Below are 20,756 nucleotides of genomic sequence, written 5' to 3' on the forward strand. Positions count from 1 at the left end.
ATTAACTTGGGTTTGAATAGAGACTGGGAATGGCTGGGTCATTACACATATTGAATCTATTTCCCCATGTTAAGTATCCTCACACCTTCTTGTCAACTGTCTAAATGGACCATCTTGATTATCACTGCAAAAGTGTTTTTTCTCCTGCTGATAATAGCTCATCTTAATTAATTAGCCTCTTACAGTTTTTATAGAAACTTCCACTTCTCTGTATATATCTATCTATCGTCTTACTATATGTTCCATTCTATGCATCTGATGAAGTGGGCTGTAGCCCATGAAAGCTTATGCTCAAATAAATTTGTTAGTCTCTAAGGTGCCACAAGTACTCCTGTTTTTTTTTCCAGTTAGCTGAATTCCTTAAAAAAAAGGTCCTAATTAAAAGTTCAGTTATTTGCTTTTATGTGGTGGGAAACAGAATGTAAAAAGAATGTAATAGTCTATAATTTAAACACAAAAAGCTAGAAAATACTCAGATAAAGTTGCCTATAACTATTGGCCTAAATCTTCAGGAAAAAATATACATGCAATTACCCACGGGCACACACACAGAGACACACACACAAAGATACCTTAGCAGGTTGTTAACAGATAATTTCTGTAATTCAGACTCCACATTTTAAGATAGTCTTGTGGGTCAGGCATTGGACTGGGACTCAGATGATCTGTATTCAGTTTCCAGCTCTGCCACAGATTTCCTGAGTGACCTTGGGCAAGTCACTTTATCACTCTGTGCCTCAGTTCCCCATCTGTAAAATAGGGATAATATTTCCTTTCTCACACCTTTTGTCACATTAAATCATAGGCTCTTTGGGTATACAATGGGTATGAAGAAATGCCTAGCACAATGGGGTCCCAAACTTGGCCATGGCCTGTAAGGGTATCATCGCGCTGCAATAAAATACCTGCGGTTGGCCTGGGTCAGCTGACTTAGGCTGGGCTACAGGGCTATAAAATTGCATCATAGACATTTGGACTCCAGGGCCCTCCCACATGGTGGGGTCTCAGAGCCTGGGCTGCAGCCTGGCTGAAGGTATACACTGCTATTTTATAGCTTTAACCCCACAAGCCAAAGTCTGGTGACCCTGGCCAGCTGCAGATGTTTTACCTAGGGAGGTGGTGGAATCTCCTTCCTTAGATATTTTTAAGGTCAGGCTTGACAAAGCCCTGGCTGGGATGATTTAGTTGGGGATTGGTCCTGCTTTGAGCAGGGGGTTGGACTAGATGACCTCCTGAGGTCCCTTCCAACCCTGATATTCTATGATTCTATGATACTGCATTGTGTTTCTGGAGTACAACTAATAAAATCTATGAGATTATAATAGCCTGTGTTTCTATTTATCATGTTGTTTAGGGCATAAAAATATCTTCTCATAAGAGGACTGTTTCTGAGCTATGTCTAGCATGCTGTGTAGTTAACTGGATTTTGAGTACCTTTGGAAGTGCGTTTAAGAACCCAAATCTCACTTAGCTGGCAACACTGACATTGTCTGGAGCTTTGAAAATGAACAGCAGGATTTTTGAAATGGCTCCCATATCTGATTGGCAAGCAAAGAAAAGATCTTCATGTGGAGAGGAGGCCCAGTAGCTGCGGGTAAGTGATAGTCGTGCCTAGGGATGTGCCAAGCAGGGATGGGCCAACTGCTTTGAACGAAAACCAGAAACTGGCCCTAATCTCAGCCCGCAGCAGCGAGGGACACTTCATTCACCCTGTTGAAGAGTTTCCCCATTAGGATTCTTTGAAAGTCCCGTGGGAGGCAGAACGGTGGGTTGGAGCGCCCGAGGGAGGGGGGATCCAGTTCCCAATTTGCATCCTTGACTAATGCAGAATCCCAAATAACCTGGAGGGCAGGGGGCTGGCATGGTTAGAGCGGGGGAGGGGGGGGGGGCTGGGCGTCAAGACTCCAGGGGTCTATTGCCAGCTCTGCCAAGGCTCACGTCAGCGCTCCGTGCCTCAGTTTCCCCCTCTCCAATAGCACGTTTGCGGTGGGGGCGGGGGGTGGTAAAGTGCTGCGGGAGCCTGGGCGGGAAGGTGCTACCCGAGGCACCACCCCTTCTTCCTGGCTCCGTGCCTGGGGTGCTCAGGCAGAGAGCTGCCTTTCCCGGCGAGAGGAGGGGCCACCCACAAAGCCCCGCTGCCTGCAGAGGGACAGAGTCCAGCCCCTCAGCCCCACGCTGCCCAGCTCCGGGGCCGCTCCGCGCTGCGCCCCCTTCCCCAGCCCCTGCCTGCGGCTCCCCGGGCGGGCGGCGGAGCTCGCACACCGGCGGCGGCTGCGGGCGCTGTCCACGGGCTGCGGGTGCTGATGGCCCTGGCCGCGGGGAAGGGGCTCAGCGGGGCCCCGTGAGCCCGCGCGGACCCCGCGCCCCAATTCAGCCGCTGCCATGGGCGCCGCCGGAGCGGGCAAAAGTTTGGCGCTGGGGAGGACGGGGCTGCCCGGCGGAGGGGCAGGGCGAGGCGCGGAGTAGCCCACGCGGGAAAGGTAAAGGGGGGCCCCAGGCTGGCGCGGCGGCTGTGGGATACACCTTCCCCCCAGCCGGGCTGCGGGGGTGGGGGGGCGCGTCTGAGACTCCCCCAAGTCGGGGCTGTGCGCATGAGATTCCCCTCCCCCAGCTGGGGCTGTGTGTGTGTGTGAGGGAGAGACCCCCCAACTGGGGCTGGGCGGTGTGTGTGTGTGTCAGAGGACCCCCCGCCAAGGAGAGACTGTGTGTGTGTGTCATAGACCCCCCCCTCCCCCGACTGGGGCTGTGCGAGAGACCCCTTTCCCCCGGATGGGGCTGTGTGTGAGAGAGAGACCCCCCCAACTGGGGCTGGGCGGTGTGAGTGTGTCAGAGGACCCCCCGCCAAGTAGAGACTGTGTGTGTGTGTCATAGACCCCCCCTCCCCCGACTGGGGCTGTGCGAGAGACCCCTTTCCCCCGGATGGGGCTGTGTGTGAGAGAGAGACCCCCCCAACTGGGGCTGGGCGGTGTGAGTGTGTCAGAGGACCCCCCGCCAAGTAGAGACTGTGTGTGTGTGTCATAGACCCCCCCCTCCCCCGACTGGGGCTGTGCGAGAGACCCCTTTCCCCCGGATGGGGCTATGTGTGAGAGAGAGAGAGAGACCCCCAACTGGGGCTGGGTGTGGTGTGTCAGAGACCCCCCCCCGTAGAGGTTCTGTGCGTGTGTCATAGATTCCCCCGTCTGGGACTGTGCGTAAGACCCCTTTCCCCCAGCTGCGGCTGGGTGTGTTTGGGTGTGTCAGGGACACCTCCCCACCCCAAACTGGGGCTGCGTGTGTGAGAGAAAGAAAGCGAGCACCCAACCCCCCCTTCCCGCCAACCTGGGGCTTCCCCTGTGGCCTCATGTTCCCCAGAGCATCTTTTGTTGTGGGAGTGAGCGCGAGCGGGTGCCCGAGCAGGGACATGGGTGGGTGCGTCCCCCCGAGGGCAGGAGCTGCAGGGGTCTTAGAGCTCTGACTGCACCAGATGGAGACAAGACTTGACTTATCCCTAGGGGGTGGGGAAGAGGGGTAACCCCACTTTAGGAGATGTTAAGCTATGTAACAATTGATTTGTTGGTGGGGGTGTGTGTGAAATCCCTTCTCTCCACCACCCCGGTTCCCTGCTCTAAATGTCCAATAACCTTCCAGCCAGGGGGCTATTTTTCCCCATCTGGGTGCAGTTCTGTGGTTTGTTAAGCATGTCGGCGGACTTCCTAGCTGTACAGCCCGGTGCTGTGGCTTGGCTTCCCCCGTTTACTAGGAACCTCGCAAATCAATCCTTCCTATTCACTACTGAAAGATAAACTGGAGCTCAGTAGGGTCTCACCTGCAGCAGGTCCCCTTACCCCTGCAGGAAAGACTCTGGACTTGTGGCAGATTGGAAGGGCGGCGGAAAGCAGCTGTGAAAGGCTAAGACTAGTGAGGAAGAGATCAGACCCTACAGTATACAACGAAACATAGGGTCTTTCGAAACAGACCAAGGGGTGCAGCAGATCAGCTGTGAATTCCAACTCACGGTCTGTTTCCTACCGGACACCCTGACGCTGGATCTGGGCACGGGGTGCTGCCCTCTCTCTTTTATCCCATGTGCCAGCATTTTGTTCCCTCTGTGAGTGCAAGAAAAGGGTCTGGAGCGCGGAACCTCTGGGCTTCCTACAAATGCACCTGCAGCAAGGGCTGCTTGGAAAACTCTATCTCTGAAATCTGATTAACTTGAGGGAAAGGAGCTTTCACAGACCTTCTCTTCCCAGAACTGGGCTGAGCAATGGAGCGTAAATCGAATTCAACAGCTGCTTTGCAAGTCCAAAGAGTAGGTGGCTAAGCAGTTTTATTCTAAAAGGAGCAGTTCTGTGGTCAGGTAGGAAGGGGTAAGGGACTCTACTCCCCACTCCCCAAAGGAGGTAAAGAATATTTAGGGTTACTCAACTATAGTTCTGTTCTGTTCAATATCTTCATTAATGATTTGGATAATGGCATAGACTTTGCAGATGATACCAAACTGGGAGGGGGTTGCAAGTGCTTTGGAGGATAGGATTAAAAATTTAAAATGATCTGGACAAACTGGAGAAATGGTCTGAAGTAAACAGGATCAAATTCAATAAGGACAAATGCAGAGTATGCCACTTAGGAAGGAACAATCAGTTGCACGCATACAAAACAGGAAATGGCTGCCTAGGAAGGAGTACTGCTGAAAGGAATCTGGGGGGGGGGGGGGTCCTAGTGGATCACAAGCTAAATATGAGTCAACAGTGTGAAACTATTGCAAAAAAATCAAACATCATTCTGGGATGTATTAGCAGGAGTGTTGTAAGCAAGACACAAGAAATAATTTTTCTGCTCTACTCTGCACTGATTAGGCCTCAGCTGGAGTATTGTGTCCAGTTCTGGGCACCACATTTCAGGAAAGATGTGGAGAAATTAGAGAAAGTCCAGAGAAGAGCAACAAAAATGATTAAAGGTCTAGAAAACATTACCTATGTGGAAAGATTGGAAAAAATTGGGTTTGTTTAGTCTGGAGAAAAGAAGACTGAGGGGGGACATGATCACAGTTTTCAAGTACATAAAAGGTTGTTACAAGGAGGAGGGAGAAAAATTGTTCTCTTTAACATCTGAGGATAGGACAAGAAGCAATGGGCTTAAATTGCAGCAAGGGTGGTTTAGGTGGACATTAGGGAAAAATTCCTGTCAGAATAGTTAAACACTGGAATAAATTGCCTAGAGAGGTTGTGGGATCTCTATCCTTGGAGATTTTTAAGAGCAGGTTAGACAAATACCTGTCAGGGATGGTCTAAATAGTCCTGCAGCCTGGCTCGAGTGCATGGGACTGGACTAGAAGACCTCTCTAGATCCCTTCCAATCCTGTGATTCTATGAAATGATTTGCCTAGCACTAAATAAAAAGATGTTTCCAATTATATTAACGAAGCTACAGAAGGGCTGCATTCTGTGAGCCAGATTCACTGGAGCTGGCTCAGGGAAGTATAAATGCACCTCCCTATTCCAGTGAAGGTTCTTGCTCTTACTCTAAGGGAGGCCAGGTGATGTTTCCTACTGTGGGAAGGAGCTTTACATTCCCCTGAGAGCTGCATAGGAGTGCTGCCTGTTGACCCCTTGAATCAGTGCACTCCCTGAATATCCTACCCACTCCCCTTTCTACACCGATGCATACCTTCATCCCCATCATAGAAGAAGGGAGAGTGCAGGCATCTGGCACATCTGCAACCTCCTCCCCTACTGGATTCTCTTTCACCTACATCAGATTTCACTGAGGGTGAATTTGGCCCATGTTCCCACAGCATGACCCATGGCTGCACCATTCTGCAGTCTCCTAAGGCAGTGCCTTGGAAATACATTAACAGCACCCCAGTTCTTCTCATGGAACTTCACCGTTAGTCCCCTTATAGCACAATACCAGTCCAATTTGCTTTCCTATAGCAATACACAGCCCAGATCTTATTATTTCCATGGGATTCACCACCAGAAGTTCTTCAAGCAGTTTGGCCTCTCTGCTAGCTGCTGTAAGGTCCATAAAGTTGCTAGGTCCTCAAAGGCTGCTTTTGGCAGGAAGTAACTAGATTGAGCTGTGCTAGTTGAAGGCCACAGACAGGCCCAAATGTTCAGAACTGTGCATGCTTAATTGCACAAACAAAACTGAATGTATATTTGCATACACAAGGGCTGTAACTTAACAAGCAGCCAATTAGACATCTAACTTTCCCATTGTGTGTGCATTTACTTCAGTGCATACACAGGCAAGTCACATATGCAAATACATACATCTAAATATATGACTTTGGGAGGTTCCTTGCATTTTCTATCTGTTATGCTTTTGAGAAAATAGAAGAGTCACTTTCTAATGAAATTCCAAAGAGGAATTTAAAGTTGATTAATAAAACATAGTAGGGGGGAAAATAAACCATTACCTTACGTTTCCAGCATTAGCACAGTCAGACTGTGGATCTTATAACTTGGGGGTCTAATAAGTTTAGCCTTAGCATCAATTAAAATGCTTAGATGCAAAAGGAAGTGAGGGGTGAACTCCTAAGGACATTCATCATACAAAGTACAGTGAGATTGGGTTGTCATTAGCTGTGAAATTAAATACTGTGAAGTAGCTTTTTCATTCTGACAATTCTGAAAACACCTTAAAAAGCAGTGTTTTCATTTCAGTTCTCATGCTCCTTTCTGTGCATTCAAGTCAGAAGGAGAGCCCAGCTGGGTGCCATTGTGCTGTAAGAGAGCTCCTGCAATTTGGAAATTCATTAAAGGTGATGTGAAGAGGTGGGAAAACTTAGCCTTATGCCCTTCTCTGCTTCTTTGTGATAGAAAAAGTTAATCCCAGAGGTTTTTCCATTTTTTTTTCTGCTTGCTTTTTACATTAAAAAGCACCTGTCTAGGCTGACAGACTATAATGACTCAAGCACTAGTGAACTGGTGACATCACAAGATCCAAGAGAGTAATAGCTGTACTATTAAGTGTCTTTTGAAGAGGCTGCTTAAAGCGGTTTTTTTTAATAACATTTTTAATACTACTTATCATTAATTGATAATTAACATTTTTGGCTAAAGGAAGCCTTTGTTTAAGATCCAGAATCCTCACCCCTTCAATTAAGGTACTAGAGCAATAAACCACTGAGATCTCCCAGTGGTTCTCCAGCAAAACGAAGGAACACCAGACCTGCTAATTTTTTTAAAGGCAAGAAAACAAATAGTATTTTAAAAGCCTCTCTTTCTCCGTCATAAAGAAATACAAACCCAATTTGTTTCAGTTTTTTGCAGTCATGGCACAGGAGGGAAGGGATTTGAGGGCAGCATATGAAGGCTGCATGGGGCAGATGGAAGAGGCTTGGGAAACATTTCCCTTCCTCATTGGAGAGGATTTTGTGTGTTCATTGCCACAATTCCATTGCAACAAGACTGGCTTCTTCAGTGGAAATTCAGATAAATGAGCCAACTGCACACACTCAATAAAAGGATAAAATTCAGGTGGAGTTGAATCTCTGAGTGAAGAAAACTTGGTGCAAAAACAATTGCTGCATTCGCAGGTAGCTCAGATCTCAAAGTCAATACCTTGTCTATGTCAAAAATGAAATTTCATTTTTAAAAGAGACCCAGAAACCCTGGTTAAATACAATGAGCCAGATTCTCTCCTGTTATGCTGGTGCAGCCCCAATCACCTCCCTGGGGGTTTCATTGGCATAACTCAGATTATTTGTCTCTGTCATCCAACAAGCTTCATTTACTAACACATTTACACGCTCCAGCAAAAGGGGTGGGGGGAAAGCTATGAAGGTTTTTTTGTTTACTCTCCTTAAACAAAACAAAAAACAGACACAGCAAGCCAGGTCCTTGAACGCACTAGGATGTAACTGGCCAAAAGAGCAGCAACTACACAGGAGGGTTGTGGCCAGGAAAGGGGTGTGGCTGAGGTTTATGTGGGACCCTTGGGGCAATTGGCAGCCAGAAAAAAAAATCCTACAGCAGTTTTCAGGCTGCTTTTTAGTTATGCGGGAAGCCTGGTACAGCACAGAACAACCCAGGATTGTGGGTGCATAAATGTGATTTAAAGCCACCTTTGCACTCAATTTCTTGATCTATCCTGGGTGCTCCTTGGCTGGAACTCATGCTGTGGACGTGGATTAAATAGCCCCATCTATTCAAATCTCACTATCACTCACAATTTACAGGAGGAAAAAAGTCTCTCAAGCTGTAAATCTGCAGATCACACCCATCTGACCTGGAAATTAACAAGAGGAAGCTTGCTGGATTTCTAGTTTCCATCAGTCTTACAGAGGACACAGCGAGGGGACTGTCATTCTCACTATAAATCAATGCAGAAAAACCTGTGAGAAAGGTAAGGGGCACTTAGCATGATATACATGTGGAAGGAGTGAGGAGTGGATTGATTCTCTTGGTTATTTAGCACATGCTAAGAACAAGTAGGCAGTTTCATGGAGTTAACATTGGTTGCGTTAATTTCCTGTGCAGATCTCATTTGTCTTTTAATCCGAAAACACAGCACATAGTGACTTTTTGCATTCTGTTTCTTAGGATGTACTCAGTGTATATAGGTAATTATGCTAAGTGAACAATTACCTAAGGAGGGTCAGGGAGTTTCCACTCTGCCCAGAACAACTCTGAAACCTGGTTGGAGGCCTCACAGACTTATAATAACCCTCTCCTGGATGTATTCTGCTGTTGAGGAAACACCTGTGACAGATACATTTCCCACTGCATTACAAGTAGTTAGGAAAGCTTCAGAAGAACAGGGAGGGGGAACAGAATAAATCTAACACTTGCGAATTACAAATGCTTTAAAAACCAACAGTCATGCAAATGAGTATATTCAAACAAAGATGCACTGGATTATCAGTAGGAACTATTATATTCCCAAAATAATAACTGCAGAACAAACAGTAACACTCATTAAACACGACAATACAAGAGAAGCAGGATGATATTAGCTATTAGTCCATGTAAGGGTAAAGCACATACTAATAAGGCAGTATTTTTCTTTAAGTAGAACTTATGGTATTTGGCGTTGCTTCTTTGACACTAGCTCTATGTTCTTCACAACAGAAGACCTCCAGGATGCAAATTTTAATTGATTTTCTTCTTTCATATTTTTACTACCAGTTTATTAACACAGAATGAAATTTTAAGCCTCAGTGTCAAAAGTGCACTCTTCTAAGTGCACATCAGAAACCCTTTGTGGTTGCATACCTAATTTGTACATGCAATTGTCCTCACAAATTGGGGTATTTTTTTATGTGCAGAGAGGCAATTATGTGCATGACTGAGCAAATTAACATGACTATACATGCACATGTCTTTTTCCACGCATAACTGTAGTATACATGCACGTGTAAAAGAGAGACTCACCAGCCAGCACACCACCTTGTTGCTGGGCATGGTGTAACATGTTCTCCTTTGGCACACCCCTCTGATAGCCACTCCAGCCCTGCAGTAGTTGGACTTTTCCCCTGACTCAGCCCTCCAAGCAGGTCACTTATAATCCCCCCATTCTGGGATAACACTGTCCAAACTAAAAGGAACAAATAAATTCTTCCATGCTTTCTTTGCCCCATCCTTGGCAAACTCTCCACCATCATCAGGCTCTACAGTTCCCCCTCCTCCTTCAGGACGTTGCCTCCCTAGGCTGTCTCCCTGGAGGCCTGGCACTTCCTGAGCTGCTGGCCATAAGGACTTCTTCCCTGGAGACTCTTCCCCTAATCGGGATCAACTCCAGTTTGCAGCCCAAAGCATCTGCTTGTAGGTTAGCCTTCTCTCTGTCTTACTTCAGGCATCTCCTACAACTCTCTCCCAAACCCCAGGAGGATTAGCTTTGTCAATCTTTTGTGCAAATACTCTCACCTTCTCAGCAGGGTCCAACATTACCCAAGGCTACCTGATCAGGATCAGCTGGGAGAATAGTTGATCTTCACAGGTAAGGCTGAACCTGACTCCCCTTAAAAGATCAGTCTGCCTGTGACAATATGGTTTTGAAAATCAACAGCTAAAGTGTAGAAGCTGCATTGGAGGATTTTAGCAGAGGCTTAAATTTTCCCTGTGAAATGCAGAAGATCTTACTATAATTCAGATGACCTGGCCTGGCCTCTTAATTTTTCACACTTTCTTCTGTAAACACAGTTGATTTCACCTACAGAAGTGAGCATGAACCTCTTCTGTGCACACAGGAAGCCATGTGTGACTTCAAACTGGCCAACCAGCTAAGAGTTTTACTTGATTCACAAACTAATTATTATTTTTATTAGTAGTAGTACAGTAGTGTCTAGGAGCCCCAGTCATGGACCAGAACCTCATTGTGCTAGGTGCCGGATAAACACAGAACAAAAAGATGTAGGGTTTGGGTGCATGAAATCAGAACCCAGCTTGACGCTGGACAAAAATTTGTTCCAATGCGTGACCAGAATGTGTGCACTAGCCACAACATCTCTTTGACTCTTAAGTTAGCCATCATCATTGTACTTAATAGATTTGCTATTCTGTAGGGAGGTGGCTCAGTCCAGCAGATACAGCACAGAGCTGGGAAGCAGAAGGCTAGTGTCTATATTGGGGTCTAGCCTTTTCTTTCCATTACTGCATAAAAACAGCCCCAATCACCTGTAAATATTTCTTTTTCTTTCACAACGAAAGCCTTGTTTCACAGAAGTTTGACATCATTGTCTGAGATGATCAGCTGTAGCTGGAGTTTGGCTGGAATAGAACAATTTGACTGGATAGCTTTTTTGTAGTGCAAAACCTGAACAAATATGCTCAGGTCATCATCCTGCTGTTCACACATGCCCTCACTGTGTCTCATAATTGGATACATTATACTGTACAACCTCATTCATGAGGCTGGGACATTTCTAAATAGGATGTTCAGTTCTTATTTCTCATTATCAAACAAAGAGCAGGGAAGAAGACTAAAGGTGAATGAATGTGACAGGTTTTAAGAGGCTCTTCAGACTCAATAGGATGACTAGCAGGGGGTTGTGCTTAATTTAAGATCATATTCACACTTGTGCGGCCTAACCACTAATCAGGACTAAAGGGCTCCTGAGGATCTGAGAGTTTGCCAGCAGCACAACAGTTTGGCTATGGCTGTTGTCAAAGGAGCTAATAACTGGCTTGTTGTTCCCTGTGATGAAGATGCCATGTGTTTGTCCTGCAGAACAAGGTGTTATACATAACAAGTGCAGTGGCCAAGTTTGCATGTCTCAGCTGCTGTATTGGTCTCTCTCCTGCTTTGTTCATTAACAGTCATTAGAACCTAAAGCAGTATTCTGTGCAGATACAGCAGCTCAGTAGGGAATTTCAGTGGGAAATGCTTTTACTGAAATATGTGTTAACATTTTTTTTGCTTCTTTTATTGAGCTTTACAGTAGAGACCCAAATATCTATATTCAGCAGAGCTGTGCTCAGCACCTGACCTGGTGTGGGGTAGAAAGGCAGCTCCCCTATTCCAGCCTGGTGGGGATGAGGTGAGGGGGAAGGGGACCGGTTGCAGCCTAACTTACAGCAAAATAAAATCGTGCCCTTGTTGTGCCTCTGGGTCACACAGATCCTCTGAACTTGGGGCAGGGAAACAACTGGAAGGAGCTGGTTTTATTAATGTCACCCAGGGGTTCCTGCTGCATCCCTTATCTTTCTAGTTAGGGGAGCTCTTTGTTCCCTTGGCACTGTTGAAGGTGTTTCCAAGGGACAAATCCTGCCCCTTCCTCTCCCTGGATGCAGAGGTTCTCCCAGACACAGTGGAGCTGGTGTGGATCTGCTGCATGAAAGGGAGGAGGATGGAACCTGGAGTGCCCACATAGGGGCAAGGTGGGCTGGAGGAAGGCTAGAGGATTTGTCAGCTCCGTGTGCTCTGGTCTTCCACAGGGGCCCAGGAGCTGCTATCCTGAAGCGTGGGTCAATGATTGCTTCCTTGGCATCGGAAAAGGGTTTGACCTGAAGCAAGGAGTAGATAAACACCCATTGCAATGGAGCAGTTTTCAGGTGGAAAGAAAGGTACCTTTCCCTATCCTGGCCCTGAGAGCCCTGCTTTCAGTGGGCACTGGGCAGACCTCCCTGTGTTATGGGATATTAGGCAAGCAACCATCCTTTCCCCAAATATATCCCAATGGCACACTCCTCCTTCCACATCTCCTTTTGCCAAATCCTAGCCATCCTTTGGGAGTCAAAGATCCTTCCCAAGATCTCCCCTGCACCTGCTTGCCTTTAATGTTCTTTTCTCGATTTATGTCTGCTAAAGCTTTAATCCAGGGATTAAACATCTGCATCAGCCCCAGGGTGCTGAGAGCTCCCAGGCAGACACAGACTATGCAGGTTTATTTGCATTTCCCAATAACGGACAAAGGCACCTTTCTCCATTGCTGACTGAACTGGGGCCCCTATTCCTTAGGTGTCTGTGTGTGTCTTGCCAGACAGCGAGATTCCAGTCTCCTGTGGCAATCTTAGCAGCATTCAAAACAATCTGATGAATATTTAGTGAAAAAAAACACAAAGAAAAGGAGATGAAACCTCCCTTTACCCAGATTTGCTGGTGACCTACCCTCATGTGAAATTTAATCTGTGTTCAAATCCAAATTGTCATCTGGATTGGCTACATTTAATCCTGCCTGAGAGTGGGGGAAGGAGGAGAGGACCTCTTGAAGTCCTTTCCTGTTCTATATTTGTATGGTTCTTTCTCAGTGCAAAATCAGCAAACTGCGGCCACTAGGAGCTGTGAGCAGCCGGAGCTATAGATGCTCAGGTAAACAAAGTGTCTTGCGGCCTGCCAGGGCTTTACCCTGAACAAGCCACTAACCAAGTTTGAGAACCCCATGTATACAGAGACCTCAGCCTGCTTAGCACCATGGCAGATACACCATTAAAACTCCTTTTAACCTTTTATTAAAGATACAGAAAAGAAGGAAAAATAGTCAAAGCATTTGAAATGTAAAATATTAAATAAAGTTTTCATTCTAACAACGTTCCTTGTTCCCTTTCCTTCAGTGGGAGAGAGTCCTTAGAAGGGAAACCCCGCTGTGTTTAATAGTCTCTTAGACAGTATCCACGATGGTAATAACTATCCTTCTGGGGAAAAGAGAAGAAGTTAGTTGAGGTGGGCTGGAGATGTTACTGCTGTTGTCATTAAAGCCCAATCTTAGAAGGAAAAGCCCCCTTGTGTGACAGTCTCTTAGATGGTATCAGAGATAGCAATAACTGTCATCCCACATGGTGTTTGGGATTCAGCGGTAGCTGGTAGGGATGGTGATGTCATTTGGGTCTCGCTATCTCTGGCCCATTCTGGTCAGAACACCTCTCAGGATCAGGATGAAGACAACCCGTGGTGCTAGGAAATGGTGCGGGTGGCAGCCATGGTTGGTGAAGCCTGCTCCAGTTGCCTCCAGCTCTTCTTCTTTTTGTCCTTTCCCTACAAAACCTCTTTCTTTTTTGGAACCAAAAAGGGAGCGATGGGTGGAATAGCCCATCCCTTCATTATTTTGTTCACCAATTAGGCCTAATATCCAAGACACCAATTTTGGTTGATTAACTTCTGGCTCCACAGCTCCTGTTTTTAACGAGCATAATGTCAATATAGTCCTTGAATCAAGTCAGCTTGGCCTTTTTGTTTAGACTAATTCAATTATTCTGTCTTCTTTTCATACCTTTTCCCATCACCATTTGTTTTTCTCAGATTGAGACTCATGAGCCACAAGTGTCTCTTTAATATGTCTCCTGCAGCTCTTTCCAAAACATGATATTAAAACACTCTGTGTGATCTAAGTTATTAACCAATCTGGATGCTTTTACTATGTTAACCAATTGTAGTTGATAAAATAATACTTGGTCAGTCATTTTGCTGTGAGCATATATACACATATACACTAAATATTTCCTGTCATACTGATTAAATATGACTATATCATACTATAGTAAATGAAACAATGACTTCACACGACTGTGGCTCTTTTGAATAATGTTGATCACTAATTTGGCCCCTGAACCACTGAGGTCTGGTTATTGCTATTCTAGGTTATTGTAATGTTATAAACTTTTACATAATTTTGACAGTTGAGCTTACAATTTGGGTAAATTCGTAGGCCCAGTTGTCACAGCATAACTCACCCTAACTAACGTGGCCAGCATTCGATCTAATTTCTCCAGGCAGCTTCCCCATTTTCATAGTACTTGAACATTAATCCAATGGGAGTAATTTGATCATGAAAGCATTTTTATTGGCTGGCTAAAGCATAACCTCCACCCTAATCTCCAGTCCAACCTAAAAAGCCTTTGAAATGTTCCCAGTTGACTCCCCTTTGTGATGACTGGTGGAGAAAGCTACCCGAATTATAAAAACCCTGTGACTTGTGTGCAAAACCAACCCAATGTCTTGAGAAAGTCATGAACAAGGCCAAACTGATTACAGTCCACAGTGAAGTGGTGTACAGGGACCAGTAAATCAGGGAATGACGATCTATTGGCAGGATCTATTGGCAGCTTAACACCAAATTAGTGCCTTAAAATAGATTTACACTCAAAGCCAATTTAGTTGCTACTTGAAGTAGTTAGGTTCATCTGTCTGAGTGCAGTTTTGGATGGGAGTCTGGCTTTTTTACCCATGTATAAATAACAATTTGTGGTTGCTCCATTTGTGCGATCTAATGTCATCAGTAATCCATGAAAAGAAATACTGTACCCCACAGAGCTATTAGCCCAACAGTTATCCTCTAGGTAGTCTTGTGTCTTAAATGAAATGCTGCAGATAAAAGCCTGTTAGCAATTTCATGGCATCCCAGTTAGCAGTGTAGTCTAGTGGACTAAGCACAGGACTGGCAGTCAGGAATTTGTAACCGTGAATTCCAGTCTGATATTGACTGCTTTTGTAGTCTTGGGCAAGTCACGCCACTGCTCTGTGCCTCAGTTTCCCCATCTGTAAAATGGAGGTAATACTACTTATCTTGCTTGCAGAATCGCAGAAGTTGAAGGCGGAATAGATCCAACCCATATCCCTGAGAGCAATGCATGATTGTTCCCTACAGTACATTTATATTTCTTTGTCTAGTCCAGCTTTAAAATTCTAAGCACTGGGGTTTCCACTCCTTCCCCTTGGAGACAATACCATGCTTGACACAACTCACTGTCAAGAAGTTTTTCCTGATATTCAGTTCACATTTCTCCTTTCTCAGTTCCAGCCCATTAGTCCAGGTTATACCCCCATGGGGCCTCCTAAATAATTCAAGATCCAAAAAGAGACAGGGAGCCAAATTTTTATCATTTTCACACCTGCTGTCACCTTACTGAGACATTTAAATCCTGCACGTGGAAACTCAGTTCAGCATTTAAATGTCCTTTCAACCAGAGCATTCAAACCCAGTGTCTGGATATTCTATTGCATCCCACATCTCTGAAAATAGGGCCCAGCTAATCAATGCAATGAAGAGACACAGAAAAGCTGTTGCCAGGTTGAATGAGCTGCAAGGATGAAGCTCTCCAGCACACTCTCACTTTCTCTCTCTTTGGAGATAGCTATTACTGTGTATTCAATATTCTCTCACATCACTGGGGGATGGACTAGTCATGCATCTAGGATAGCACTATCTGTCAAATGGATCTCATAAGTGATTCCTCAGTACACTGCTTAGGACCCGCTCTTCTGAGCTGCTCTGCCGGGGGCGGGGGGACACAACAACAACAGAGGGGGGGGGGTGTACATACACACACTGCTGGCTGTCCAGTTACCTCCAGTATGCACTAGTTCTGGGACAGCCTTTATAGGAGAACTCACCTAACACACCTTCAGCACATATCACCTCTGGCTTCATACTTCATCGCAGGGTGGGAGCCCTTTCATTCCACCGACAGTTTGTGCTGGTGTCATTTGGCCTGCCCAGCACATGGGGAGCCCTCTCTTCACGTTGTCTTCAGCTGAATTCCTTTTAGAACACCTGTGGTTCTATTATTCATTGGCATGGCTCCTATTTATTAGGGGCTCATATGGTACACATGTGGAGGGCAGAGAGCAAGGAACAGAAATAATGCAGGTATTAAATATCCCAGAAGCAGGCTAGCAGCCATTAAAACATAATTATCTCATTATTTTCTCCCCTTCCTCCCCTGTTTTTTTTTAAATGAGTAAAATATTTTTCCATTTATTTGTTATCAGCAGAGGGAGTGAATATTCTGAAAAGCATCAAACGTTCCACTTTACTACCCTCTATTAACTTTCTAAGCACCTTGGAACCTTTGGTTCAGCTGCATGAAATAACATAATAATTAAATAAATAATTAGACCAATAAAACATGATGACTTAGGCATCCTAAGAAAGTGAACATAACTTTAACTTTTTTTAAAAAATACACCCATATCAGCAAGCTTACTGTCTATCCTGCCAGGATTTTAAATGAGGAAGTACTTGGAATAAACAAACAAACAAACAAACAAATTACCAACCAGAAACAGCCATGAAATGTGGGGACAGAAGGTGATTCAACAGTTCCTCAAAAACAGATGTGTCTGCCTCATCTTCTTTCTAGTGCCATTTCAGATATCACATGGCAATGGAAAATTAGAAAAGGTCCCGCTGGTGTGTGAATGGTTTTGGAAGTTTCACACCACATCATCAAATGAAGAACTGCGGCCAGATCCTCAGCAGGTATAAAATTGGTGTCACTCTATTGACTTCAGTAGCGCAATGCTGATTTACACCTGCTAAGGATCAGGCCCCTGGTGTATAGTGCAAGAAACAAGAAGACTTTTTTTAAAAAAAGTGTGGGCTCCAAGGATATAAAATAGACAATTCCTTTAATTTAACCCCTTTTGACTGTAAAATCAAAGTCCTGTTATGGAGCAGGAATCTCCATGAAGCAGTTTGTGCAATCATTTGGGTACAGAAATGGTTTAAAATAAACCCCACAACTAGTATTTGGGTTGTCAGGAGCAAATCCTGTAGCCTTTCATGGCCTGGGAATTTGCTGTTACCCACAGGATAGCAGTTAGTTGAATTGCATGAGAAAGAATAATCATTAAAAAACACCTTAAGCCTGATGTATCAATACTGGCACTTGGTGCACCTTCAAGATGCAGCCATACATCCTTGGCTGCAGAAGATTTTTTAAATGTATGAAGCATCATCTCTTTCCAAAAAGCATTTATTGGAATCCAGCCTCTTTGCACTTGAGGTGCTGCAACTCATGGAAGGGGTAGCAAATGGCAGAGTGTCCACATACGGTGACCCAACCCTCGGTGGACTGTAAGATAGGAGGCCATATGGAAAATGCCTTTAGCAGCTAGAATCAAGCAGCATGGCTGTGTGTGCGATTATCCTGATGAGGACATATTTTACTGAATGCTCACTGGTTACTTCTTTACAAATCATTACAGGATCTCAGGATTTGAAGGCGTATCACTGTAGTGGGGGTGAGGTGGAGTCGCACCAGCAGAGGGTGGGCACTAAAAAGCACAACACCCCATAAAACTTCTTTGTGAGCATTAGGAATGCACCTACAAGCTACATCTCTTTGTGGTATGCTCAATTATGCCCTCTCCCTCATGCCAGTCATACTTTATGGTCTGGTAAGATGGAGGAAGATGGGACCATGGCCCCTTTGAGGCACCACAGGGTGCTCTCCATGGGAGCAGGGAGGGAGCAGTCCCTGAGCTCCTCAAAGCAACAGAACTTCAATTGTGCCTACTTCTGAGATGCACTCTGTAAGGTGGGACAGACTCCTTGTATCCTTCTCCTGCACCACTGTGCATCTGTGTGAAGGGACAAGCACAATTTAGCCCTGTATATATTAGATATATAGTCTCAGATTTTCTACACTGATGCATGCATGTGTGCTGACGTTTGCAGGTGTAAATCGGGGTACACAAGTATATGCTCCACATATTGTGTGCCTGAAAATCTGGCCCACAGTGATGAGAGCTTCTTGGTGTCTGGGTTTCAGAGGTGATGAGCAATCTCTGCTCCTATTGAAATCCACTGGAACTGTTGGTGCAAAACACTTGTGAAAATCAGGCCCTGATGCTGTTTTCCCAGCTCTGTCATTCCCTCTCTGGGTGGCCTCAGCCAAGTAGGTCTCTTTTTTTCAAAGGTAAAGACTGGAGTGAATCATTTCAGAATAAAATGGCATCATTTGTTTGTTACTGCAGCATGTAATCTGGTGATAGAGATGGGTGAAAGCAAGACAGGTCAGTGCTGGAGGGTACCTTCACCAAGTGAACCTTTAAGAGGGACTTGAAGGAGGCAGCGAGGTTGCAGGCTACGTGGGGTCATGGCAGATGCTGCAGGCACAGGCCAGAAGCGAATAAAGATGGGGACGTATTGTGTTCTTTATTGGCATCCCATTGTCCTAAATGAAAAATAAAAATTAAGGCCCATTTGTTGCAAGAGAAGAATTATGATAATTTGTTTCCTGTGGGAAAAGTCTTGCTTTTCTAAAACTTGTGGCCACACCCTCAACTGGGTAAATTGGCCTAGCTGTGGATAGCTGTAGAGCTAGACTGATTCACGTCACATTGAGATCTGGCCTTGGATTTCTAGGTAAACTGAGTTAATGAACAAACAGCAGCTTTGATGGGGCAGAACATTCTGTTCTACTTTGTACAGGTTCTTGTACTACACCCATCACAAAAGTGCTTGAAGAGAGTTGTCAAGGTTCCTTCCCCACTCTGAACTCTAGGGTGGAGATGTGGGGACCTGCATGAAAACCCCATAAGCTTATTTTTACCAGCTTAGGTTAAAAACTTCCCCAAGGTACAAACTATTTTCCTTTTTCCCTTGGACTTTATTGCTGCCACCACCAAGCGTCTAACAGATATATAACCAGGAAAGAGCCTGCTTGGAAACGTCTTTCCCCCCAAAATCCTCCCCAAACCCTACACCCCCTTTCCTGGGGAAGGCTTGATAAAAATCCTCACCAATTTGCATAGGTGAACACAGACCCAAACCCTTGGATCTTAAGAACAATGAAAAAGCAATCAGGTTCTTAAAAGAAGAATTTTAATTGAAGAAAAAAAAAGTAAAAGAATCACCTCTGTAAAATCAGGATGGTAAATACCTTACAGGGTAATCAGATTCAAAACAGAGAATCCCTCTAGGCAAAACCTTAAGTTACAAAAAGACACAAAAACAGGAATATCCATTCCATTCAGCACAGCTATTTTATCAGCCATTTAAACAAAACAGAATCTAACGCATATCTAGCTAGATTACTTACTAAGTTCTAAGACTCCATTCCTGTTCTGTTCCCGGCAAAAGCATCACACACACAGAGAGAGCCTTTGTTTCTCCCCCCTCCAGCTCTGAAAATATCTTGTCTCCTCATTGGTCATTTTGGTCAGGTGCCAGCGAGGTTATCCTAGCTTCTTACAGGTGAAAGGGTTTTTCCTTTGGCCAGGAGGGATTTTAAAGGTGTTTACCCTTCCCTTTATATTTATGACAAGAGTAATCAAGCAACATCAACAAAATAAGTTTTATACAATGCTTATGGAGACTTAACCAGAGACCACATTATTAAATTGCCTTCAGCGCTTTAGCTGTTTGCCTTTCAATCCAGGACACACTCTTTAACTGAATACAAAGTTGATTGTTTGGCTGGAGGGAGGACGTGGGTGAAACCGGAGGACAAACGTTGTGTAATCCTTGTTGTTCGGGGGAAGTATCTACAGACCCACATAGTCCATGAGGCTAACAACCTTTAATATGCCATCAGCTTAATAGAAACAAACCCCAAACCCCACAGTAAGACAACTGCTCACAGGTAAGGGCCTGATCCAAAGCCCAGTGCAATCAATGGAACGACTCCTACTGGTTTCAGTGGGGTTTGGATCAAACCTTAAACCTACCTCTTCCTCTGGGTCTTCCTGAGCATCTTGGGTGAAATCTTGACTCCTTTGACTTAAATGGAGCAGGAGTTAACCCCTTCTTTTATGCTTAGAGTGTAAACTGCTGAAGGCAGGGCCTGTCTTTGGTTTTGTCCTGCACAGGGCTGAGTACATTATCAGTCCTTAGCAAATAACGTTTACCCAGGGGAGCTCAGACCAGATCAGCAGCTGGCCTTCAACAAGGACCTTCCTCATGCTAACTCCAAGGGTGGCCCACCATCTTTGACAGAACTGGCTAGTATGTACTAGCTGTAAGTGAATCTGAAAAAGGTTTGGTGGTTCAGCTCAGAGGAGCATCCAATAGTCCTGAATGTCTTTGCAGTGGGAATCTCCCAGGAACAGGCTTTCTTGCATGTTTCACAGTGCACCTGGGTTTGTCTGGGTTGTATATAATGAAAACTGTATTTCTGCTCGGTTCTTGGATGAAACCAGGAAGCTCAGGAACAGGAAAGTTTAAAAGAAGGGAATTGGATGATTCTGGGCCTAGGCAATGGGTTGGGGAGCCTTTCGAAACAGAGGAATCAGTTTGAGTCCAGCTCAAGTCAATAGTGACAGAAAGTGGTTACTGCCAGATTAGAACGTTAGAATGGCCATACTGGGTCGGACCAATGATCCACCTAGCCCAGCATCCCGTCTTCCAACAGTAGCCAATGCCAGGTGCTTCAGAAAGCATGAACAAAACCGGGCAATTATCACGTTATCCATCCCTTGTCGTCCACTCCCAGCTTCTGGCAATTAGAGGCTCAGGGACACCCAGAGCATGGGATTGTGTCCCTGACCATCTTGGCTAATAGCCATTGATGGATCTATCCTCCACGAACTTACCTAATTCTTTTTTTGAACCTGTTAAAGTCTTGGCCTTCACAACGTCTCCTGGCAACAAGTTCCACAGGTTGACTGTG

At 45.2% G+C, this 20,756-nt stretch overlaps 1 protein-coding gene across 3 annotated transcripts in view; it reads left to right on the top strand.

The window, feature by feature from the left end:
* Positions 1–2,292: 2,292 nt before the first annotated feature.
* Positions 2,293–20,756, top strand: part of LOC140897118 (opsin-5) — a 42,286-nt gene continuing 23,822 nt past the window's right edge. Inside the window, exons 1-3 of one of the 3 annotated variants that reach the window (XM_073309450.1) lie at positions 2,293–2,480; positions 8,165–8,331; positions 11,862–11,990. The gene's annotated coding sequence lies outside the window, so the exon portion shown is untranslated. The remainder of the gene's footprint in view (positions 2,481–8,164; positions 8,332–11,861; positions 11,991–20,756) is intronic. The other 2 variants (XM_073309451.1, XM_073309452.1) reach the window with 2 other exon arrangements.

Source organism: Lepidochelys kempii, chromosome 13 (assembly GCF_965140285.1).
Source record: "Lepidochelys kempii isolate rLepKem1 chromosome 13, rLepKem1.hap1, whole genome shotgun sequence".
NCBI classification, from domain to species: Eukaryota; Metazoa; Chordata; order Testudines; family Cheloniidae; genus Lepidochelys; species Lepidochelys kempii.